Genomic DNA, 24,066 nt, shown 5'->3' on the forward strand with positions numbered 1-24,066 from the left:
GTACTGAGGGCCTCTCAGCCAATCAGTGGCAGAGTGGAAATTAAACCAGGATTTTTCTAGGCTTCCATTTCAGTCCCCTTCCCATTGGGCTGGGCTGCCCCCTACTGGTCAGTTTATGGAGGCCACTAGTCCCCAGAGTTCAGGCCAATGACAAGCTGTAAGGATGCCCCCATGGTTCAGTGCTGTGGGCACCTTTTGGTAGCAGGTGCTTCTGAGGCAGCTGCTTGGGCAGAGGAGTGTAGTCTGGGAATGGTTCTTGCTGTCTTCGATTCTGCAGGTGGAACTGTGCTATCTCTTCCCTTCCTATCACTAAACACCACGCCAGGCACTTTGTCTAAAGTTCTGGTACTGTGCAAGAGCCTAGGCCCTTCCTTCATGGCTTCCCTGGATGGCACTTCTTTCTGCCTCTTCCAGCCCCCTTCTCCACCAGGCCTCGTTCTTGGTCTGCAGAGCCCAGTTTTAGCACAGAACCTTGCTAAGCCAGTTTACTGCTCCTCCTCTCACACTTGCTATCCGATCAAGTTTCTTGACACCTAACCAGGTTCTTCCTAATAATCTTTTATCCTTTATTTACCCTGTCCCCTGGCTGTACATCTCCATGGGTCTCTGTTCTAGTGGGCTTGAGTTTAGTCTCTCCCTACTGCAATAGTCTTGAATAAAATCTGTCTTGCCCTTTCTAACTAGTATCCAGGAATTATTTTTCTTTCTTTCCCCTCTTCCTGCTTGTCCTCCTCTTCCTCCTCCTCCTCCTCCTCTTCTTCCTCCTTCCCTTCCTCCTTTTTCTCCTCCTGCTCCTCCTTTCTCTCCTCATCCTCCTCATCCTTTTCCTCCTTCTCTCCTTCTTTTCTTCTTCTCCTCCTCCTTCTTCTGATTCAACCCAGGAGTGCTTTATCACAAAGCTACTCCTCAGTCTTTTTATTTTTTATTTTGAGGCAGGGCCTTGTCTAATTTACTAAGAACCTTGCTAAGTTACTGAGGCTGGCCCTGAACTTGTGATCCTTCTGCCTTAGCCTCTCTAACTGCTGAAATTACATGCATGTGCCACCACGCTTGGCTATGAATTATTTTTCTTTAACAACAGAAATGCACTTGCTGCTTCTCCTCTGTACCCAACCCAGGCACCACAGAACAGGAAAGTTGATAATTTCAAAACTGTCCTGAAAAGGAAATCACTTATCCACCCAGTCTAAGAACCCTCAGCCCTGAGGTAATAGGCATTTTATCTACACCCTTCTAAAATGGCTTTTTGCCAACACCCAGGTCTGCAAGTCATGCTGGCCCTGGTAAGGGGCTACAAATATTCAACCTTGGACCTATTTATCCTCTTCCCGTGGTATACAGAGACCCAACTCTTTCCCGCCTACTGAGGTCTAGGTTCCTGAGAATCCTGGGTAAAGCCAGCTCTGGTCCCAGAGAGGGGCTGGCAGAGCTGAGGCTCTGGATTAGATGAGTCAGGATGGCTTTGATCCTTTCCGAGCTGCTCAACCAAGAAGGGTAGGCAGTGTCAGGCCTGAAAACCAATGAGTGAGCCATAAAATCAGCTCTAAGCACTAAGTTTTCTCTGCAAAGGTGCAGAGAAAGGCTTCCTCTTTCAGCTGTAATTTTTTTTCTTCCTCCCTTCTCCTTTCTAAATTCACAGCAGACTCTGTGGGCTGAGCAGGTTTGTCTGCTTAGATTATTATGGCGGCGGCTGTTCCTGGATGCCTGTGTGTGTGTGTGTGTGTGTGTGTGTGTGTGTGTGTGTGTGTCTGCGCGCGCGCACGTGTGCATGTGAGAGCGCGTGTGTCTGAGAGCGTGTGTGCGTGTTTTCTCCAGAGTGACTGGTTTGTGCTGTCATCAGCCATTGTTTTGGTAAATGGCGAGTTAAACAGATATATCCAAGCGTAAAATCTAAAAAATGTTCCCTCTTGGCGTCCGGGGGGTGTTGTTTGAAATCAACTGCATATCAATTGAGCGGCGGCGGCGAGCGGATCCGATGCTAAATTCCAGTCCACAGACGCCTTATAAATTACATTTTTTTGTTCGCCATCTTGCCTCATCTCGGCTCCCCAGAGGCCCTTAGACTGAGGACTCTGATTGTGTTGGAGGAACATTTGCTCAGCTTGAGCGAGGCCATTAGCATTGCATGTGCCAGTCCGTCCCTGCGCTCCCCACCCCCCCCGCCCCCCCCCGCCCCCCCACCTATCTCATGGAGCTATGATAAACCTCAGACTTCTCACCATTCTGTCACAAGTGGTAAATGAAATAATGTTACGCGCAACTGTGTAAAATGCCATGGGTTCTGTGAATGACAGGTGTGATTGTCGGTTGAAAGCAGCCTTACTGTCACCTTCCACCTGGTCCCACTGTCCCCTCACCCCCACAGATACGCATTGCTCCCATCTCCACAGCCTCCCTCAGGGGCTCCAAGTTGGAATGCTTACTTCCTTCCCCTCTGTTGGTCCCCCAGGGCCAAGTGTGGAACCGGGCACATAGAGATTTAGGGAAGCTTGCTAAATGGAATTGAGTCGGCTGCCCTCTGGGGTCTAGCTCAAGCTGCCTCCTCTGCCTGAAGTCTTCCTGGGCTGCTCCAGCCCTTTCCAATCTCGTCTCTGAGCTCCATGCCTCTCATACACCCACAGTGCATCATGTGGCACTGGATGCTAGCCGGGCTGCACCTGTTTTCTCTGTCAAACTGCAGGGTGGTGAAATCAATCTAATGGGCTTCAAGTAAGAGGAGGAGGAAGGAAGGAGAGGAATAGAAGCCACAGGAGAAAACACCGGGGCGGGGGGAGGTGAAGGAAGCCTCAGGAAGCGCTTATTTCAGTGGGATCTGGGTGAATACCCGCAGATGCACACAGCCGCCCTGCTGGATCCGTGTGGCATGTGTCTCCATCCAAGGCTGAGCCCACAAAGACCTGCAAACCCCGCTGGGGCGTCACCCTGGTGTGAGCATGCCCGGAGGGGCAGGGGCAGCCTCTCTTACACAGTACTTTTGTCACCCACAGATGTGGGTTGAACCATATATATAGTCCTTGCAGCCGCCTACCTATGTCTCTGGAGGGACAGAGGGCTTTAAGGTCCTCAGTCCCCCCTGGCCCCAGCCTCTCACTACTTCCCTGGTATCTATCCACTCCAGAGGTTCCCATGAGAACACTGCTGCCACATCTTCCACCCTTAGGTGCTTTGGCTCCGCTATGGGTTCTCTTCCAGAAATTTCCTCACCTCTCCCTTGGGTTTCTGGGAACCCTGCTACAGGCACAGGCAAGCTATTCTCTCTCTCTTCTTCCTCCCCCTGCCACAGGGGAGCACTGAGTGACGTCCTAAAGCTTGCTGAGTTTTGCCACTCGGACTCAGTTTCCTCATCTGTTGCCGTATTCTCCCAGGATCTTGGGAGATTCCGAAAACATGCGACAGGCCTGGCACAAAGAAACCACTCAGGACTATGACAATAGTGCCTGTCCTCCCTGACTCTACCTGGGGCCTCCTCTCCTGGCTTCTAGCTGTAGCTGGGGTGGGGCAGGGAGGCCTGGAGGGTTAAGGCCTGGGCTGCTGTTGCCCTGCCTCCTGGGGCCCAGCCTAACTCCTGTGTTCCCAGCATCCTCCCTGGGCCCTGCACACACTTCCTAACCACGGGGGGGGGGTACAGTATGGACTTCACAGGGAGCAGTGCTGGGCACATTCCCAAGTCAGGGAGCAGATGTGTCCTGTCCTTGTGCTATTTACTATCTGAGGCTCTTTAGCATGGGAGAGGACTCAGGACCAACTGTGGTCCTTACGAAGCTTTCCTGTGGAGTGACTGCAGTCAACCACAGAACTCTCCTGTGCAGGAACGCTCTTCTAAGCATTTAATTTATATGTAATTATTTTTTGTAAATTAACTCACTTTATCTTCCCCCTGACTCTAGAAGGTGGATACCTTTTAATCCCATTTTACAGATGAGGAAAACTCTCAAAGTTCAGAGCTCCTGTAACATTTCCAAGGTCATCCAATTAGTAATCAATGGAACTTTGATTCACACTGGGTCCATCCAGCTCCAACCCAGAGCCCAAAGGGAAGGAAGGCCCAGCCCCCTTCAACCATCTTTTAGATGTAACGCTAATCCTTCAAGAAACGCCCTGGCAAAAAGCACAGACGAGCACGTTTTCCAAATGTTCCTTCCCTCTGACATAATTTTGAGACTCTAAGGACATAATGCAGAGTAGACACCACGTATGGGGAGGGTTTTCTTCACAGTATCGTTCAAACAGAAGGAAAGAGACAAAATCCACCTGCCGGCAAAACGTTGTCCCATGTCATCCTGAACACTGCTTAGCTCCATGTGGCGCTTGTCTCACCTTATGTCCAGCTTACTATAACAGTGACTGTCTGTCTGTCTGTATTCCTAATGGGTACTCTGGTTACCGAGGGCAGGGACTCTGTTTAATTCATTCCAAGTCCTTACACTTAACAAGGGACTCACATATGCTGTGCCCTTGATAAATATCTATGGAGGGAAAATGTGACGTGGCCGGGTCTGGGTGGTGGATAATGTTATCTGTAAAATTCTCTCACCTTTGCTACACATTTACAAGTTTTCGTGGTAAAGTGTTTGAGGGGGGAAAAAAGAGTAGAATCTGAAGGCAATGTCTAAACTGGTGAAAACAATATGGAAAATACGTGGAACATGATTCTATACCTGTGGAAAGAGTCAGGAAACAAACTAAGATTATACCTGCAAGAATTTATCTGGAAAAAGTGGAGGAAGGGAAGGAACCTAGAGAATGTTGGAGACCAGGACACCAGGCACAATTTTAACACGTCTTATGTTTTCCCTGTTTTCCATATTTTTTGCACTGGACAAGTTTTATTTTTATAATGAAATATAAGCTATTTTTCTACTGCGTGTCCTCAGCCCACATTTCTAGAAGAAAAACAAAGGTCCCCCTCTTCATGAAAGCCAGCACATAAAAACAAAGGCAAACTCAAACTCCATGGAAAAGTCAGTTTACGGCAGGATTTCCAGCAGTGCTGCTTTCAAAGGTCAGCCCTGCTTAAGACGTGACAGAGGAAAGAAATACTCACGGGTGATGGCAGGCAGTGCCAGGGCCCTCTGGTTGGCCTGGAAAGAGCTGCTTCCTCCTCAAGGGTGAGTCAGCCCTCCCCTGCCTTTGCCCAGGTTTAGAGCCCAGGTGACCTGAGTGAATGGGTGATGGATGGTCCAGTCCTTAAGAAGAATTTCAGACACAGAGGGTGGGTCACCAACTTATCCTATGTCCAGGGATGACCCTGGAGGAGAAACTCAAAGGTGCTGTTACTCATAGGTACCAATCTTGACTCGAAGCTGTCCCTCCCTGCTCTGAGCAGGCTCTCCCTGTCTCCCTTGAGAAAGCAGAGGCTGCATTTTGTTACTTCCACACTCTCAGCTCCTTCTGTCACATCTGCCACATTGATGCTGTTGTTGCTCATTGCAGGTTTGTTGATAAATAAACAAAAGAATGGAATACTCTCATACTAGAATCCATATCACAAGGCTCTGTTTTAAAAATAAAGAGATGTCATTCTGGGATGGGAAGACTTGAAGCTTTCATCTAACCCAGGCTCTCTTTTCATACCCTTTACCTTTAACTATTTACAAGAGGCAACTCCCACTTTACAGATGGAAAAACTGAGACCCAGAGAAGAAATGTAACTTAGAATTTTACATATGCAAAGCATGAAGGATCCAGAGATTCCTGATCATCTTTTAAACTCTCTATTATTATATATGAGAAAACTGAAGGCCCAAGGAGCGAGGGATGATGGCACAATTCAGCAGAGGTGGGGACAGGAATCCAGCTCCTAAATCAAAGTTCAGGGCAGTTTAGCAAACAGAGCTCAAGCAGCCCTGGTACCCAGCTCCAGGTTCCCATGGCAACTATGCAGAACAAACCATCCTCTTTGAGTAGTGTTGACTCATTCTTCATATTGCCTTTCTTTTTCTTTAAGGGAAAAATCACTCTTTACTCTCCCCAAATTGACTCATTATGAAAGGAAGAGACTAGGAAACTTTCCAGAGAATAGGTATCCAGGCAGGAAATAACAGCCTGGCTGACCAAGGCCTGGGGAGGTCTCTGAGTTGTTTGTATATCTGAATGGGATTAATGGCTTAGAGAAGATCACTCTGGAATCTCTGAGATTCCTTGGCTTAACTTGGCTGCCCCTTTCTGCATGTCTTTTCTTGAGTAATAACCGCCCTTAAATGAAAATGTTACGTGTATCTGGCAACTTGTGTCTCCCAAATATATTATCCTTACTTACTTTGTTTGATTCTGGGACAGGTAGTACCATTTTACAGGTGGGGAAATCGAGGACTAGGGAGGTGTAGGTAACAGGCCTAGAGTGGGATCCTCGGCAGATGGAATTCTCCATCTCTGAAGAGAGGCCAAGGGATGCATAATTGGTATGTGTCAGACATTAGCTAGGCACCCCGGAAACCTCAGTGGGGGCTCAGCCACCCAAAGCTTGGGACAGTAAGCACTAGTTAGTGATGAATTGAAATTCTCACAGGTGTTTACAATAGTCAGAAGAAGCACATTTAGTGTAGGGTGCAGGGCACCTCGAGGGTGGCCAGGGTGTCTCTCTAAGGGGTTGGCATTGACCTTGAGAACTAAATAGTAGGAAAGAGGCAGGATGGGAAGAGTGAGAAGAGAAGTACTTGGAAGGCAGAGCATGTGTGGCCCCCTGATGAAGAGGACGGTTTGCATCCTCAAGGGGGTGATTGGAGGCCGAGAAGCGAGCAGCTTGGATATGGAGGGGAGAAGGGCCAGAGGGGAGCCTGGAGGGGAGACAGGGCCACATTATTTCAGCCTGTACAGGCCACATAACATGTGTGCAAGGCATCAGAGGCACCTTACTCTTTCTTGTACGCCCAACGTGGAGGCATTCAAGCACAGTCATGAGTGTGCATGACTCAGACACATAATCACACATGAAAACGAGTACATGCACAAAAGCCACAGACATGCCCTTCCCTTAAACACCTCGCCATCTGCGCTGAGACACACTGCACACACAAATGCACATATCTACGCATGTACATGCCCATTCACATTCACACAAAGGCACAATTCACTTCCTTGTGCCCAAGCATGCTATTTCATAAACACATGTGTTGATACACACATGCTCACATGCCTCTCACACATAGGTACTCTCATTCGCACATGTACAGCCCACAACAGGCCCAGCTCAGATGAGCCCTCGGCCACAGATAAACTTCTCTGCTGGTTGGTTATCATCTTTCATTGGAACTGACATGTTGATAGCCCCAGTTTTTCTAGGAAGTGACCTTCACGCTGGCTATTGATTTCCAGTGGCTATCAGGCGCCTGCCACTGGAATGACAAGCCCAGTCAGAGGTCAGCCCTTAAATAAAGCTTTTGGATTACTAAGTGCCAGCCACTCCAATGAAAATGGAAATTGGCAGCCCTGGATGCCTTTTATGGGGTGTGCTCCCGCTGGTGGTTTTCAGTCCTGTGTGACCCTCCTGTTCCTGCACCACAGGTCTGTGGTGCTGTAGATGCCCACAGGTGTCTGTTGTGCATGGAAGCTGGCCTGCAGGCTGTGGTGGGGTTGCCAGGGTCTGAAGCCTCCTGTATTATGCTTTCTAGCGATGCAGGGGCTGTCCCTCCAAGCCGGCCATTCTCATAACAGACAATTGCCGCAGGTGCAGGTGAATCACTTCAAGGTCTCTGGCTGGTGGTATCCATTCTCTGGGCCTCAGATTCCCCTGTCCCTGCCCCATCCACACACACTAAATGTCCCCTTTTGCAAGGCCATGGTCCCGATGAGAGAACTGGAGGCAGTGGACATGTGCTGGCTTGTGTACAACCCATGCAGGAAGAGGGTGCGGCTGGGATCCGTGTTCTCACACATTACAATTACTAACCACAGGGCACCACTTAATTAAATCACATGCTGATTTGATGACTCAGGCAGTCCCCCAGAGTGTGGAAGTATATTGGGGTAATACAGCAAGCAGAAGCCTGAGCTTGGAAGGGGCTTAAAACTTTTTGACTCTCAAAAGTTTTGCCTTTGTCTCTCCTGCCAGATGGTGTTCACCCTGCCTCACCTGGTCTTCACGCCCTGTGATAGCCTCACAGCCAAATAAACTAGCAGCCAAATACCACCCAGAAACCTGCCCTGGGCTCCCACTCCCATCAGAACCTTCTTTTCCTGAAGTTCACCTTCTCCCCACCTCCTCGGACCCCCATCTGGGTAAATGCCAGCCTGGTCTGGCCTTGACCACCAACCCCCTCCTCCCTCAGCCCTCTCAGATCCTTGGCCCACACAAGCCAGAGGGGTCACCAGACACTCTCTGTTGGGCTCTGGAACCTGTGTTTGGCTTTACTTCTGAACATGGATGTCAATAAATTCCACCTCAAATCTACATTACCAACACAAAACCTTTCTTTAAAAATCTGGATTGGGAAGAGCTAAAAAGGAGGCCAGCAGCCAGCTTTCTTTTTGTTTTGGGGGGGGGGGGTCCCAGGGATTGAACTCAGGGACACTCGGCCACTGAGCCATATCCTCAGATCTATTTGGTATTTCATTTAGAGACAGGGTCTCACTGAGTTGCTTAGCACCTCACTGTTGCTGAGCCTGGCTTTGAACTCTCGATCCTCCTGCCTCAGCCTTCTGAGCTCCTGGGATTGCAGGTGTGCTCCGCCGCGCCCAGCTTAGCTGCCAGCTTTCGAATACTTCCAGTGCCCCTTTCTGGGTCTACTTGTCATGGGATGAGCTTTGTGGACAGTGTGTTCCTCTAGTACAGGGGTCATTAAATGAAGTTTGTATTTCCTGGAGGGAGGATAAACAGAAGTTGAAGACATCTACAAGTTGGCAAAGGAAGTGATCTGTTCAAGGAGTAAGCGTTTCTGGTAAACCCTGAAACTCAGATAAACTGCCATGTTAAGGGAGGAGCCCAGGTAATCTGGTGGGTCCATAAACCAGGCCCTTAGTCACAACTCACACCCAGAGCAAGACCTACTGCTAGATGGCAAGTGGGGTGTGCGATTCAGAGAAGGGGATTGAGAAGAGCTCAAGGTCACACAATTTATGTGTGGGTGGACCATTTTGCTGGCTTATATATGACCTAGGATTTCATTCAGAAACCACAAAACACATCTGGAGATAGCAGTCTTGGGTTGGGCTTATTTTGTAAAACACCACAAAAGACCTTGGGAAATGTGTCACTTGTTTCCGGAGAGGATCTGGGGTGACATAATCAAAGTCATATGTGTAATTGTTAAAATAGCAACCATTGGACCATATTTCTAGTCTTTTTAAATTCAAATAATTCTCTTTCACAGTGATGGATTCTTCAGGCTTGCATAGGCTGGGAAACACCCAACTTAAAGAGCTCTACACCAACTTGGTAAAGTAACTTAAGTGTCACAGAATAGCATTGCTTTGAGTTTCTCAGCCCAGGATCTTTGTACAATGAAAGCATCCTGTGGAGGGGCACTAAGTTCTCCCACCACCCTGGGTCCTCATGGATAAGATGCTATGGTGGAGTGCAGGGTTGCTGGAGGGCACTAGGTGGGTTACTGAGATTAAAACAACAACAACAAATCAGGCATGGTGTCAGTAGAAACAATAGGATGACATAATCTAAACACCCTTTGCATCAGACCAAGAGTGCAATCAGGAAACACTCAGGACCAACCAGCTGGGCGCCCAAGTGAACCAGGACACAGAGTATCACTTTCAAGAAAACTGGATCTCAAACCCAATGCTGTCACTTCCCAGCCAAGTGGCTTTGAACAAATCACGTCCCCATTCTGAACTGCAGTTTCCCCACCGGCAAACAGGGGCCCACCATAAGATAAACGGTGCCAGGGTTTGGGCCACACGGTGTGCATGGGCCTCCTGCCCTCTGTTTGCACTGCTCAAAAAATGGCTCTTGTTTGGGGGGGCTTACAGGTCTGCCAAGGTTTACCTCCCTAGAGCCAGCCATCATTTCTCTAAGGGGGTGATTTTGTCCCTCTCTCCAGGGAACCATTCGGCCATTGTGGAGTAATATTTTGTGGTCGCATCTGGGACAGGTGTGCCACCAGTATGCAGAAGATGAAAGCCAGGCTGTTCAACATCCTACAATGCACAGGATGGCCCCTGCTGCCCAGAATCATCTGCTTCAAATGGCAGTCGCGCCAGTGCTGAGAAACCTGAAGTGGGCCACCCTCTCTAAAAGGTTATTTTCTAGTCTGGCTTCCCCTTGGTGGCTCAGCACAATGGCTTCTGCAAACCTTCCATTTCCCAAACACCACAAAGGCTGGGGGGCTTCAGTGGGAGCTGCTGCTTGCCTCCCCTCACCCTGAGGCCACTCAGCCAGATGGCAAAAGGGTCAGCGGCAACCAAACATCTAATGACGTGTGACAAGTGTGGCCAGACAGCAGGCCCAGGCTGGGCCCCCTTCGAGGCCACTCATTGAGCAAGGGGGACTCATAAATAACAGCACAGTGACAGCCCAAGTCTTGCTCAGTGGGAGCAATGGTGCTCTACCCGGCTCTCAGATCCTGGGGCAGGCTTTTATGGGACAGGGTTCTAGCAGGAGGGCCAGGCTGGGAACAGAGACAGGGCGGAGGACCCATGTATAGGGAATGTGCTGGTGAGACATCGAGGGGCTTGTCCCTGCCACATCTTTCCTGACAGTGAGTGCATTAGCTTTCTCCTGGATGGTGAATCTAATTTCTGGCCCATTGCAATTGGAGGCTCCAAGGCAATCAGCTAGCAAAGCATTGCCATGGGAGGGGAGGACGGTGCTGAACTTGCCCATCATCTGAACTTGAGTCCAGAGCCCCCTCGATTTACTAAGTGCACTTGAGCCTCCATCTCCTCATCTGTTAAATGGGGGTAGTTGAGCCGCAAATATGCTAATTCATAGGAAATTATGTACCAGGCAATGCATTAATGGAAGGGATGATCATGATGGTGATAACGATTATGATTATGATTATTCAACCATTGGGGAGAGAAGAATTTATATTTGAAGATAAAGACATACCTTCTAATCCCCTAAAAATATTAATCAGTTTTTAGGTTTTTAGGCAGTTTCAAATAGGTTCTTTGTAATAATAATAGTAATAATGATTCCTATATTAAATAGCACTATCATTTTCACATTTATTTTTCTCAAGCCTCATGTGGCTTAAAATGGGACCTGTTTCCAATGATGCGTATTCTTCTAAAATAAAAGTGGAAAAAATGAGCAGCTGGCATGCAGATCAACTCTGCTTTGTTATGTATTAGCACCCTGGTTTAGATGGCAAACCCCAACAGAACCGGGGCTGGTGCCTCAAGGCACAGCATTAGGGTCCAGTTTTGTTCTTTAAAAATTGCAGACAATAATTCCTGACCTGAGCCTACGCCATGTCAGTGAGACAGTGCTCTGGGAAGCTCCGAGGTAAGTTTCCTGTGTCACTCCACAAGGGAGTCTTGGCCTTGAGATCACTGTCTTCATCACCATTATTAATTACTATTCTTCAGGATTATGACACGGCAACATCTCTGTGAATGGTGTTTGCATAACTTCTGTGAAAGTCTCTGGCTACAACTGTTGAAGACACTGACCCACTGGTCACTCCTTCTGGAATCTAGGCTGCTGTTCAGTCCCTGCCCCCTTCTTTTATTTCAGGCTGGATTCGAGAGTGGCCCCTCCTGGACCAGTCCCCTCCTGGACCAGGTCCTGTGTGTCTTCTATAGAAATAGCTCTCTTGGCACAAGACCTCGGATGCCAGTTTACAGCCAGGAGCACATTTTTGCAGAGAGGGTTATAAATCAAAACCTGGGTCCTAATGAAACCGCTGACACAATGTAAACTGTAACAGAACATACCCAGGCACCGCTCAGAAGAAATCACAGGCACAGAGCAGCATTCGAGGCATCAGGGCACTGAGGGGGCCAACCTCGGCCTCCCCTTCTTCCCTTCATCTTCTGTCCTCCTCCCTCCCACCCTGGCCCCCCTTTTTTTCTTTTCATAATTCCCATAGAATCTCTGCAGCTCTTCTGGGCTTGAACCTCTTGGCTGAGTGGCAGGGTCTCCCCAGGTGGTTCCTGAGGAAGACACTGTCTCTTGGTCTCCACAGAGGGCCACTAGGGAACAGGGAAATGGGGCAAGGCTCCACTGTTCAGGCAGCAGAGGATGTTGAAGACAAAGCCCTGGGTTCAGATAGAACCCTGTTCCAATCCTGGCTTATCACTCACTGACTATTTAACCCTGGGCAAAATAGGTACTCCTTCTAAACCTCAGCTTTTTAATCTGTGAAATTGGAAGAACAACAACCCTTGCAAGGCTGCTGAGAAGACTAAGTGAGATTGATAATGTTGGGTTAACTGTCCTAGTCCAGGCGGGTGAAGGGAACAAAGGATCAGTCAGGACCTGTGCTGCTGAGGACCTTTCTGGCTAGTTTCCAGGGGCCAGTCCCTTACCCAGGATGGCTTTATACTGAGGCACAGAGAGTCACTCCTACATTACCATTTCAGAAAGATGAAAAAGGGATCTATCTCAAATATCTTTGCCACTGATGTCATCAAACCTTTGGCAAGTCGTCTGTTCAAAGTCTTCCCAGGCCTGTCATCATGCTAGGTGCAGATTGCACTCTCTCTGGCTCACCTCTGGAGAGGAATGCCAAGAGTCTTCAGTCCTCAACACCAGAGGCTGAGCTCAGTGTGCAGGGACTTCCACAGGCAGATCTTAAAGTTACTGAGACCCATCCAGCCGAAGTGAATCCCCAAGCCACTGACCAAATGGAAGAAAACCCCACCTTCCCTAAATCTTTTCCCAGGACCACCCAGCTCATTGTCAGCTCTCCTCCTTTGAACTCCTTAAGATTTTACTATTTTTACGACTTATTTGGCCCAAGACAGAGACAATAATTTCTTCAATTAGACTGTCAGCCTCTTGAGGTTGTGGAACCTGCCTGTGAGTTCTCGAAATCAGGTCCTCACTTCATCACTTTAGCCCAGTGCTGATGATCTGCGTGTCTTTCTAAGAGCAAACTTCTTTGCTGGTTCACGTTCAATGTTCACAGAAAGTTAGCTGTTGGTCTGCTCCACTTTCTGCTCACATTTCATTGTCCAAGCAAGTCACATGGTCAATAGGGCAGGAATATATCATCTTCCTACCTAAGGTAGACTCAGGGAGGGATGGCAATGATATCAATCAATAATACCACCTTTCACAGGCCCTAAATAGAATTTTGTACAAAGCTGTGGCTCCGTAAATATTTAATTGGGAAGGTAAGACAAAGACAGAAATATTTGAACACATTTTCTGATGTCGTTGTTAGGTCTAAACTAGCCAACCAAATGTTAGGTCTAAACTAGCAATAAATTGAAACAAAATTGGCAATCTGTCCTGAGCATGGTTGAACCATACTAGACAGGTTTAGTTCCCTTGTGGGAATGCTACCATGGTAAGCATAATTAGACTCATACATGATCCCTCTGAAAGGCAGGTCTAGTATCAAAGTGTGGGGTGGTATGCTGGGCAGGATGACACACGCCTGTAATCCCAGTGGTTTGGGAGCCTCAGGCAGGAAGATTGCCAGTTCAAAGCCAGCCTCAGAAACTTAGTGAGGCACTAAGCAACTCAGTGAGACCCTGTCTCCATATAAAATATAAAAAAAGGCTTGGGATGTGGCTCAGTGGTTGAGTGCCCCTGGTTTCAATCTCCAGTCTCCTCCCAACCCAAAGAAAGAGTGGGGTGATGCTATAGGGAGGAAGACTTTGGCTTTATAGAAGAAAATGTCCCCAGGCCTGCTCCATGGGACAAGAAGACAGGATCTGTATGTCTTTGGGGATGCTGAGGGTGGGGTGGGTGGAAATTCCTGAAGAAACTTGGAGCAGAAGCCCAGGATTGACTCTTAGAGGAATATACATTTCAGCTGTGGAGGCAATACTCATGGCCAAAATGAGCAGGAGTCAGGTGAGACAAAATAAGACCCATGCAGTGAGTGACAGGCAGGGAGAGGAGAGGCATGGGGTTTCCTGGAGGAGCTGAGGCTGCAGCCTGGTCCTAAAGGCCAGGGTGTGCAGGGATTGAATGGGGGATTGGAGTGCAGGAATTGGGGAGCTCAGGGCAAGGGCCTGGGTTGGCGGGAAGATGCTCAAGGAGGTCCCCCCTCTCCTTCCCCTCCCTGTAGTGCACAAGGTACCTGGGGGAGGAAACACAGAATCTGCACCTGACTAAAAGAAGCTAAGTCTTCCAGACCTTTCTCCATTTCTGGTTGGCATCTTATTTTCCCGCAAACTTTTTTTTTTCTCTTCCTTTTGACATTCTGGATTTTGTTGATATAACCTCAATTTCTTGTTTCCTTTTAAAAGTTTTATTTTCCAAATGGAGGGAAGGAACTTTTTCCTGTGACACTAGGTCCTCAGCCAGGCCAGTTGTCTTTCTAAATCAGGCAGGAGCTGGGGTAGCTGGGGGCGGATGAGACTGGGCAGAGGGCGGGAGCGTCAACCACAAGGAGGAAAGGCGACTGCAACTGATGAGGGTCCCCGAGGTGATTTGCAAATCTGCTGAAATCCTGAACAAGCTTTGATTTAACCCAAGCTTGAAATGGCTTTTATTTACTGTCTATTGTGGAATAAATGACATCTCATAAACAGGCTTTATCCATTACCCCAGAATGGAGAGCTCCGTGTTAGGGACATTTTATCCTCTTGATACCAAAGGAGATATGCTGGGGTGTGTTATTACAAATAGAAAAATCAATGCTGAGACACACACATCTGAAATCTCATTTTCGTCCAACCACATTTTCAAAGAATAAAAAAAAAAAAAGAAAGAAAGGCAATCGCTAATAAAAATGACTCCAGAACTGGAGGATTTACCAAGCCTGAGCAAAGGACTGGCTGGGACCCAAGCCCCGACAGTGAATAAATCTGGCTGTACCTTAGAGCCATTTCCTGCTCACCTTCCCAGACTGTTCAGCCTTGCCCCACAGCATCTGCAGCAGAGCCTCCTGACCTGACCCTCTAACCTCCAGGGTCCCCAACCCATTCCCGCCCAAATGCCGGTCAGGCCCCCAGAAGCTGCCTTTCATGCTGTCTCCAGTCCTTCCACCCCAACCACACACCACACTGGGCCCCAGACACATGGAAAATACCAGAAATATCCAGAGGCCTCTACCCTCTTAAAGGCGGGGACTTAGGAATCTTCTGAGTAGGGTATAAAAGTCAAGATCCCAGTCAGATGCCAAGGAAAGGCCCCCACCCTTTTCTTATGACCTTGGAGCTATTTCCACCTACCAGGCCACGGCTTTCAGAGATTGGCAGGGGACAGACTTCTAGCAGCTTTCCATGAAATTTCTTAGAGTCACCATCCCCGAGACTCCTTCCCAGGTGTCACCTTGTGTTGCTGATTCTCTGGTTTATGGTCCTGTTTCCCATAAGGCTGTAAGCTCTATGGGGCTGGAGACAAGGCCTTCCATTGTTCTGTGCTTGGCACATAAAATGCACTTAATAGACATGGAGACTTGTAGTAGGGTGGGGCATGACCCTGTGGCTGTGCTTGAAAGCAACCCCAGCTATCTGACGAGAAACAGCCCAGTTCTGGACAGCAGCCTCAGCCTTGGGGCCTAAACTAGATGGAGTTTTCTGGTTCACATGGTCATTTGATTCAGGAATGGTCAACTCTTCCATTGGTCAAGGAAAACGAGCCAGTAGGCTTTGCTCAGTTTTAAGGATTCCTACATGAAATCCTGGCTTGCCTCCTGAAAAAAAATACCCCCCCAAACCCCAAACCAAAACAAACATTGGTCAGATGGTGGATAAGAATGGACAGCCAGGCACACATGCCCACTCCCGGGGGAAAAAATCACAAGACTCTGCATTTTGCAACTCACAGAGTGTCAAGAATCAGCTCATGTCGATTTCTTTAAAGATGGAGGAAGGGCCTAGGGTCACAAGCTAGGTTATTCCTAGTCTCAAAGAATATTGTGCCCATATGTGGACCAGTGTTTGAAATCCCTAAAGCCTACTCCTGAACCCTCTACTGTGCCTGGAAAGAATCCCAGAGCAAATTCCCAAGAAGGATTGAGCCTGACTGTCATGAAGGCTCTTCTCAAGAGGTTCTTGGAGTGGTCTTGGGTGGGGAGAGCAGAGCATACATAAGCAGTATTTTACCATCTTAAAGAAGCATGGCTTGGGGCTGGGGATACAGCTCAGTGGGTAGAGCACTTGCCTCGCATGCACAAGGCCCTGAGTTCAATCCCCAGCACTATAAAAATAAAATAAAATAAAATAAAAAGAAGCACAGCTCTTGTTTTCTCCACTGACTTTACTTGGTTAAAAGCCACTAGTCAGAATTGGGAAAGGCTGATTCCTAAAGAGAGAATTCCCTGTGAGCTGTGTCCCATGTTCCCACAGATTTCTTCCCCCAAGTATTTCATAAAGGTTTGAGAAAAAAGTCTAAGCCAGCCAATATGTGCAATTCTGCCTGGCACAGGTGACAGTATTTAAATAAGGTTTCAATTGGAAGACAGAGCCTCTTCGGACTCAGTCTGTGATGTAGTTATCAGGAGGAGAAATTTGCAGAACCCATTACCTGCCACTCCTTCCCCCAGGAAATCCCTTGTTTGTAGAATGTGAATTTCTCTGGCTTTCCCCGGCTTTTCCTCTCTGGATTGTCCTGGGTAAACATCTGCCTTGCATTGCATGTTTGTAAGAAGAAGCATTTATGCCATTGATTGTTTGGAGGTTTCTGCAGAACATGTGTTCTCTTTCTTCTTGCCCTCTCCTCTCCACCCTGCCAGCTCCTCCTGAGCAAACAGCCCCCCATGTGGATCCTTCTGGTGGTATCCAGACCAGGGAAGAGATTCACCACCACCCACCTGCTCTGCCTTGGGATGGAGAGTTGTTCATTGCAAGGGCAGTATATCTTAATTGTATCGTTGGCATCATTATATATTCCACAAAAATTCTCAAACACCCCTCACATGCAGAATGTTGAATTAGACATGTTGAACTCTACAAGAGGCCCAACTCCTGTCTCCTGGAGCTCATGAACTTAGAGACAGTCAGCAACATTCAGCATAAAGGCTTTACCTGCATAAGGACCAGAGGACTTCGAAGAGGCAGGGAATTAGTCACTGATCTTACTTAGCCAAACCAAGCCCTCATTTTGAGACCTCAGGTAGTTCAACCGATCCATGCACCAAGTCTTTCAACTGTCTGCTCTTGGAAAAGAGTTCGGTATGCAATTTCCTTCCATTCTCACCTGTTACTTTATCCTGCCTCCTTGCATGGTTGACCCTGAGTATCAGTTGTTGAAGCCTTGGTCCCCAAAGCAGCAGTGTGATATCATCACAGTGAACCTGCTATAAACTGAAACTCAACACAATTCCTGGTAAGTTGGGAAAAAAATTTTTTGTTCATTACTCCAAATTAGATTAGAAACACAAGAAAATAAGGTTATTAAATACTTAAAATAAATTTAAAAAATAGCAGGACACGGTGTCTTGTAATCCTAGTGATTTGGGAGGCAGAGACAGGAGGATGGCAAATTCAAAGCCAGCCTCAGCAATTAAGCAAGGCCCTAAACAATTTGGTGAGACCCAATTTGGGGATATCTCTCAGTGGTGGTGCCCCCCTGCTTTCAGTCTCTAGTATTAGAAAAAAAACCCCACAAAACAAAAAAAACAAAGATTACTTCTTATTAAAATTTTTTTTTCTTTTCGAGACAGAAACCAAGTATGTTAGTCAGTTTTCTTTCACTGTGATGAAATACCTGAGAAAAGCAACTCAAAGGGAAATGTTTTGTTTTGGCTCACAGTTTCAGAGGTTTCAGTTCATGCTTGGGTCCCTCCCTCTGGGTTTGAGGTGAAGCTGAACATCCCGGGGGACGGTGTGTTAGAGCAAAGCTGTTCACCTCATGGCAGCCAGAAAGTAGACAGACATAGGGGGGACCAGGGACAACATAGACCTTTTAGAGCATGCCCTAGTAACCTGCTGCCTCCAAGGGATCCCACCACCTCCTCCCAATAATGTCATCCTACTAGGAACCCATTAATGGATGAATCCATTGGTAAGGTCAGAGCCCTCGTGTTGCAGTTGCTTCCCCAAACCCCAGCCTCTGAACATTGTTGCTTTGGAGGCCAACGTTTCTTCACATGAGATTTTTGGGAACATTTCACATTAAAATTATAAGGAAGCCTGGCTTAGCTTGACTCCAAGGCCCTCAATTTCTTCATCTCCAGCCACCGCTTAGACAGAAAGTGCTTCTGTCTCCCAAGAAATGACCAGAAAGCCCATGGGCAGCCAGGAAAGGCATGTGGCATGAAGAAGCAGAGACTTCTGGCCAGGGGAATGGGCCCAGGTAGCTAAGAAATGCTTCTCCACAATCTGAAACTGCTTTCTCCTTTATCTTCAGCTTCCAGGAAGCCCAACCCACATTTCCACTGCTCTCCTGGGCTGTAAGATGGAGAAGATTCTGATTCAGATGATCTACTGGGTGACAGCAGAGCACTTCGTGAATTCAGCCCAGGCTCTGACACTGCTGGGCTGGTGACCTCAGATTTGTCACTCAGCCTCTGTGTAACTGATTTCTGACAGCATTTCCATGAGTAAAGGTCAAAGACCCCACAAAGTAACTAGGGCGCACTAAATGATGGCTATTTTTTTAAAAAAATAATCTGCAGATTTCTTTTCTGGATGTATATGCCCTCTGAGTATCTCTACAGTACCTACTGGGGCCAGTGCCAGCTGAGTGGCTGGCTTTCTGTTGTCATCTGAGGTTACACTAATGCCTTGCTGTGGAAATAGAGCCCAGCAGGTGGGAGAGAAGCGAGTTTGCAGGCAATTCAAAGGCAGCTCCAGCATTACCCATAATGCCTTCTCTATTTGATTTTAAGGAGAAAAAAACAGCACAACTGGTTAGTAGGGATTAATGCTGGACAGTTGCACACAAGTGTTTGTTAGATGATTTTTGGTGCCACGTAAATTTTTAAATAATTTCTCAAAATAAAAATTATAATTTAATAAGTGCAATGGCAATCACTTCCAATCAGAAATAGGAGGAGATGTGGTCAGAGAGGGGAAATGGTTCTTTCAAATGCGAAGGGTATTTTTTAGTGATAAACTGGAGGGTGAAAGGTAATCATTTCACTGTTTTAAAGCTGCACTATATATTATATATACGGTGTGTGTATATGCACACAATGTATTTCATTTTAAGCACCATTTTGGAATAACAAGGGAGAAACACTGCTGCTAGTTTAGTAAGTACCTCCACTCAAATAATTAAAGGTCCCACATGATACTCTGGTGGCCAGTAGAAATTTTCTAGTAGTCACAACTTACAAGGTAAAATGTATTTAAATACTGTATTTTATTTAACCTAGTATATCCAACTAATTGTTATTCCAACATGTAATCAAAATTTAAAATTTTTAATATTTTACTTTTTTGGCAGGACGTCTTGGAAATCCAGTGTGTGTGTCCCAGCTGCTGCACATCCCAGTGTGAACTAGCCAGTGAGCTGGGCAGGCAAACTGGTGAGCTCCGGATCCCCTTTCCTGGCAACCCCATGGGCTGAGAGCTGCAGTTCCCCTGCTGCATCAGGCCTGAAAGATGGTCCCAAGAAAACTTCCCATCACCCCATCTTGCCTCTCCTTCCTGCTCTGGGCGAGGGACCTCAGTCACACAGAGGGGCACCCACCTTCACCACCAGGGGACCAAGGAAAAAGGACTGGGGGTAGGGCTGCTATTTTTCGAAGTTCCAGGGCATTTAGTGCTTTCTGCATGTGAAGAAATGGCATTTGGCTCACAGCATCCTTCGCCCTGCCCATCAGAAAAGACCTGCCTGCCAGGTTGCTTTTAAAGGAATGAGGTGTCCACCGTCTGGGGGAGAATGACAAGCAATAAGAAACAGTGCTCGTGGGATAAAGAGGCCAGCTCCATAAACCCCTCGCTGGCTCTTTGCTTCAGAGACGGCCTCATAAAACATCAGCAGACAGGTAATGGGTGCCCTGGGGCCTCTCAGCCAGGCCCATGACCACCCTGGGCAGCTAGAACCCTGGCCAGGAAGCAGAAGGCGGGACTCAAATCCCATGGGAAGAGGCTGCTCCCTGGTCACGCTGACAGATCCATACCCCAGGCAGTGAAATCAAGTCCACTGGGCTGTTCTGGGCAGTTAGGAAAATATCCCCAATCAGATTTGAAATATGACATCACTCCTGGAGAAGGGCTGGGACTCCTCAGGACCCTGGGGAGTTGTCGCATATGTGGGCACAGGACCCAGGCCCTGAGCAGTATCACCTCCCTGCCCAGAGCCCACCCCACTCCTGCTGTGCAAGATGTGGTGGAGAGGTGTTTGCACCAGGATCTTAGGCCTTAAATGGAAAGCACAGTAGGACCTAGGAACAAAGATGCTAACTCAGGGTTTGGAGGCACAGACATTTAATAGGACTTGCAGAACATAAACGGGATACATATGAATAGGGATACACAGATCCTATTAGAAAGAGGTCGGGTAACCACAGAGCTTTCCAGTCCACACGAGAGTGAAGCTCTATTTGGAGGCTGCGAAAGATGCAATTTACCTTTGGACAGTGAGGCTGGGATTTCTGTTTAAAAGTCTAAGCCAGCTGATTATTTATTGATGTCTCTCTCTCCATAGCTGTCTGATTCTCACTGGTTGGAAGAAGCTCCTGTGTGCCTAAAGGATCTTTTAAATTAAGTTCTCTTCAGTCATTTTCCCCTCAGGTGTTAACCAATGAGACTGTACTTTGACAAAAGTCAGCTTCCCTGCCCCCACCCTCCCCCGGATTTTATGTCATGAAATAAAATTAAGTACCAGGAAAGAAGCCATCAAACAACAGGGCCTGACATGATTATTTGGCATTTATTTTTTATTTACAGTTAGTGAGAATAATGCATTGGAAACACTCATATTTTACAGTGAATATGTCCCCAAATCCTCTGGGACACAAATAGGCACTTTAATGAATAAGTGGAGCTCATTCCAGATGGCTCTGTCCAGGGCTGTTGCCACTGGCCCAGAAGTGGTCCTTGAAGCTGTACATTTTCCTCAACTGCCTGAAGTTAGGATGCTTCGGCCTCCTTTCCACCTTGGTTGACTCTGGTGTAGAGCAGAATGAGAGTCCCTTGCTGGCTGCAAGGTAGCGAAATGAGGTCCCTTCCCCTTGTAATACTCCAATTTTTATGAGCTGGAAACTTCCAAGATTGTCCTACAAATAACCTCAGCCTGAGCAGCCAGTGGACTCTGTATTTTGGCAGGAATTTCTTCACCTGTCACACTGGTTCTCGGCTCCAGCTGCCCCATCTCATTCCATTACTCAGAGGAAACAGCAGACTAATGAATCCCTTGGAAATGGTGGGCTGATGGATGGGGAGTACTTGGCAAGGCTAGTTGAGCAGGACTAGGAGCCAGCAAGGAGTTTCCCCGAGGGTCTTGGCACCCCCAGAACTGAAGGCTGGCCTGGGTGGGCCTGGCTGAACTGCCCTGTGGGAAACCCCCACCCGATGAGCCAATCCAGGCAGTCTACTCCAGCAGGGCCTCCCCAGGCAGTTTTGTGCAACACTAAGTTCATTACCTTGAATGGATTTGGGGTAACAGTTTGAGAAGTACTCATTGTGGATAGGCATGACTCAGTGGCTAGCTAGCCCTGCTAGCCCTGGACATGTTGGTAGGCCTTGGAGACTGACTAGTTCAAATGTCAGCCCCTTGGGAAGCTACTTAACTCCATGGAGTCTCAGTTTCCTCATCTAAAAAATGGGACAATGTTACCTACCTCAAGCAGCTTTGAGGATTAAAAGGAGTTGATACATGGAGCATCCATAATAGAAGCCAAGCAAAAGTTCTTCAGTTTAATTCAATAGGGCTTACTCTGGAAATCTTGCTGTGGACAAAGCAGTCTCAGAGAAGTGAATGAGGACAGAAGTATGTGATTGAAAGTCACCCAAGGAAGCATTCCATGTAGGTTCTAGGGGTTGAATTAAGTCAAGTTGTTCCTGTCTAGGGTAGCCACGCTCCAGCCTTCCTGGTTTTAGCCCTTGGTCACCCTAGTCCAACCCTCTGGAATATTCTTGGCTCTCTGCCATTAGTCAGGCACACTGGTGTACCTCAGGCCCCTCTTCCACCCTGGTTTCCTTCCTCTCCTTTGTATTCCCCATCTGACTGCCTCCCAACATTCAGGTGAATCCTTCTGGATCAATCTTCTGATACCTATTTAATTCACCGCATGCTCTGGCAGGAAGTTCCCCCAGACAAGTAGAGATGAGACCACTCGGTGGGATTAGGGTAGTCCCCCATCTTCCTGGCCCTCCAGAGGGATGCCTAAAAGTTGACAGGAGGTAAGGCTTTTGTTCCCTAGGGCTGGGGACACAGTGATGACTCTCATGGGACATTCAGTTCCTTGGGGTGTGAGAGAGGTGTACTTACTCCCTGCATGGGAGGGAACCCAGCCCCCCTCCACACCCCCAGGCAGCCACTGGCTGACCTTGGTGGCCTTTTCCCGAGAGCCGATGTGGAGGGGGCTTGGACAGACAGTGCTGAGGATCCTCAGTAACAGAAGGAGGAAGGAGACTAGGCATTCCAGGGAGCAACTTTTAAAATCCAGAGTATGAAAAATAAAGGACTGGTTCAAACCCCAGCATCGGGGCAAGATCCTCCACTTCTCCGAGCCTTTGTTTTCTCATCTAAGAAATAGAGACACAATTAACTGGTTGCCTGCTGTCCCACTTTCTCTGACAGACAGACAGCTGAATCTGGGACCCAGCTGGCCAGGGCTGGGGCCTGGGAGGGTCTGGGAACAGAGATGCTAAGGTCTCAGAGCCCTGTAAGCCACCAAGCCTGAGCCCACAGGCTGCTCTCTCTCAGGGTCCATCCCTACTCACAGAGCCCAGTGCCACCCAGAGGTGCCTCTCTCTCTCTCTCTCTCTCTCTCTCTCTCTCTCTCTCTCTCTGTATCTCTCTCTCTGTGTGTTTGTAGGATCTTTTCCAAGGTCCAGTGCTTCTAATGAAAAGGGCAGGGTCAAGTCCAATTGAGGAAGGTGTTATGTTCATTTTTTAGACAGAGAAGGTAAAATATAATACTTCACTTGCAGAGCATTTTGGTTGCCTTCCACACAAACACCTCTTCATAAGAATTTTCAGGAAGTCTTCCATGATCTGCTCTTGCTGAAACAATGTGTCCCTTCTTTGAACACTCCCTGAACCATAGGTAATGTGTGCATGCCGTGATCTCCCTGTGTTATGACTGTTGGTGCCCTTGTCCTAACAGGTCACCACTCCCATCTCTTACTGGGCTGATCCTATGGTTTGAACAATAGTGATATTGTCATTGAAATAGCTTGGGTGAACCTTAGTTACCTTGTATTGGTGACATTATTAATAGTGACAGGCTCCAGGACATCCCTTATGTGCTGGGTATGGCTGTTTGGTTGCCAAAATTGAAGGTTAATAGGTAGACACCTCCCCTGTCTGACCCTGTTACTAACCCCATGCTCATTCTGAATCTCTTCAAGTCCCATGAGATGAATACCTCTGTTGAGTGGCTGAGCAATGTGTGACTAAGAAAAATACAACACATAATTGAATTGGTGGCTGTATTAGAAGACTAAACACTGAAGGTAACAACGTGTGGCCCCAAAGGCAGTCATCTGTGTCCACTGACAAGCTAGGACACATATTTGGTGGCCTCTCGGGGGAAGTGGGCTGGGCCGAGGAAGGCTCCTTCCCCTGGTGAGGATGCTAGGCCGGGAAGCCCACTCTGCTTTGGGTTTTAGCGAGAAGGGAGGGCAGGAGCTAGCTCGGGGCTGACATTCTTCACACCTTCGGCTCACAGGTGAAGTCTGTGGACAACTAGGGGAAGCAAATGAAGCCTGAGTTTCACTCCCCAGGGGCTTATAAGCCTTATTTGTCCACAGCCTCAGATCCCCCCACTGCCCCACAACCCCATGCTAACAAATCTCACAAGCAGAAATTGCTGACCTTAGTGAAGACTGGTTGAGAATGACAGCCATTTCATGAAAACTCAACTCCATGGTTGAAAATTTTAATAGAAACTAACCAATATTTGAGATTTTCCTCCTGCCAGCAAAGAA

The sequence above is a fragment of the Ictidomys tridecemlineatus genome, chromosome 7 (assembly GCF_052094955.1).
Source record: "Ictidomys tridecemlineatus isolate mIctTri1 chromosome 7, mIctTri1.hap1, whole genome shotgun sequence".
NCBI lineage: Eukaryota > Metazoa > Chordata > Mammalia > Rodentia > Sciuridae > Ictidomys > Ictidomys tridecemlineatus.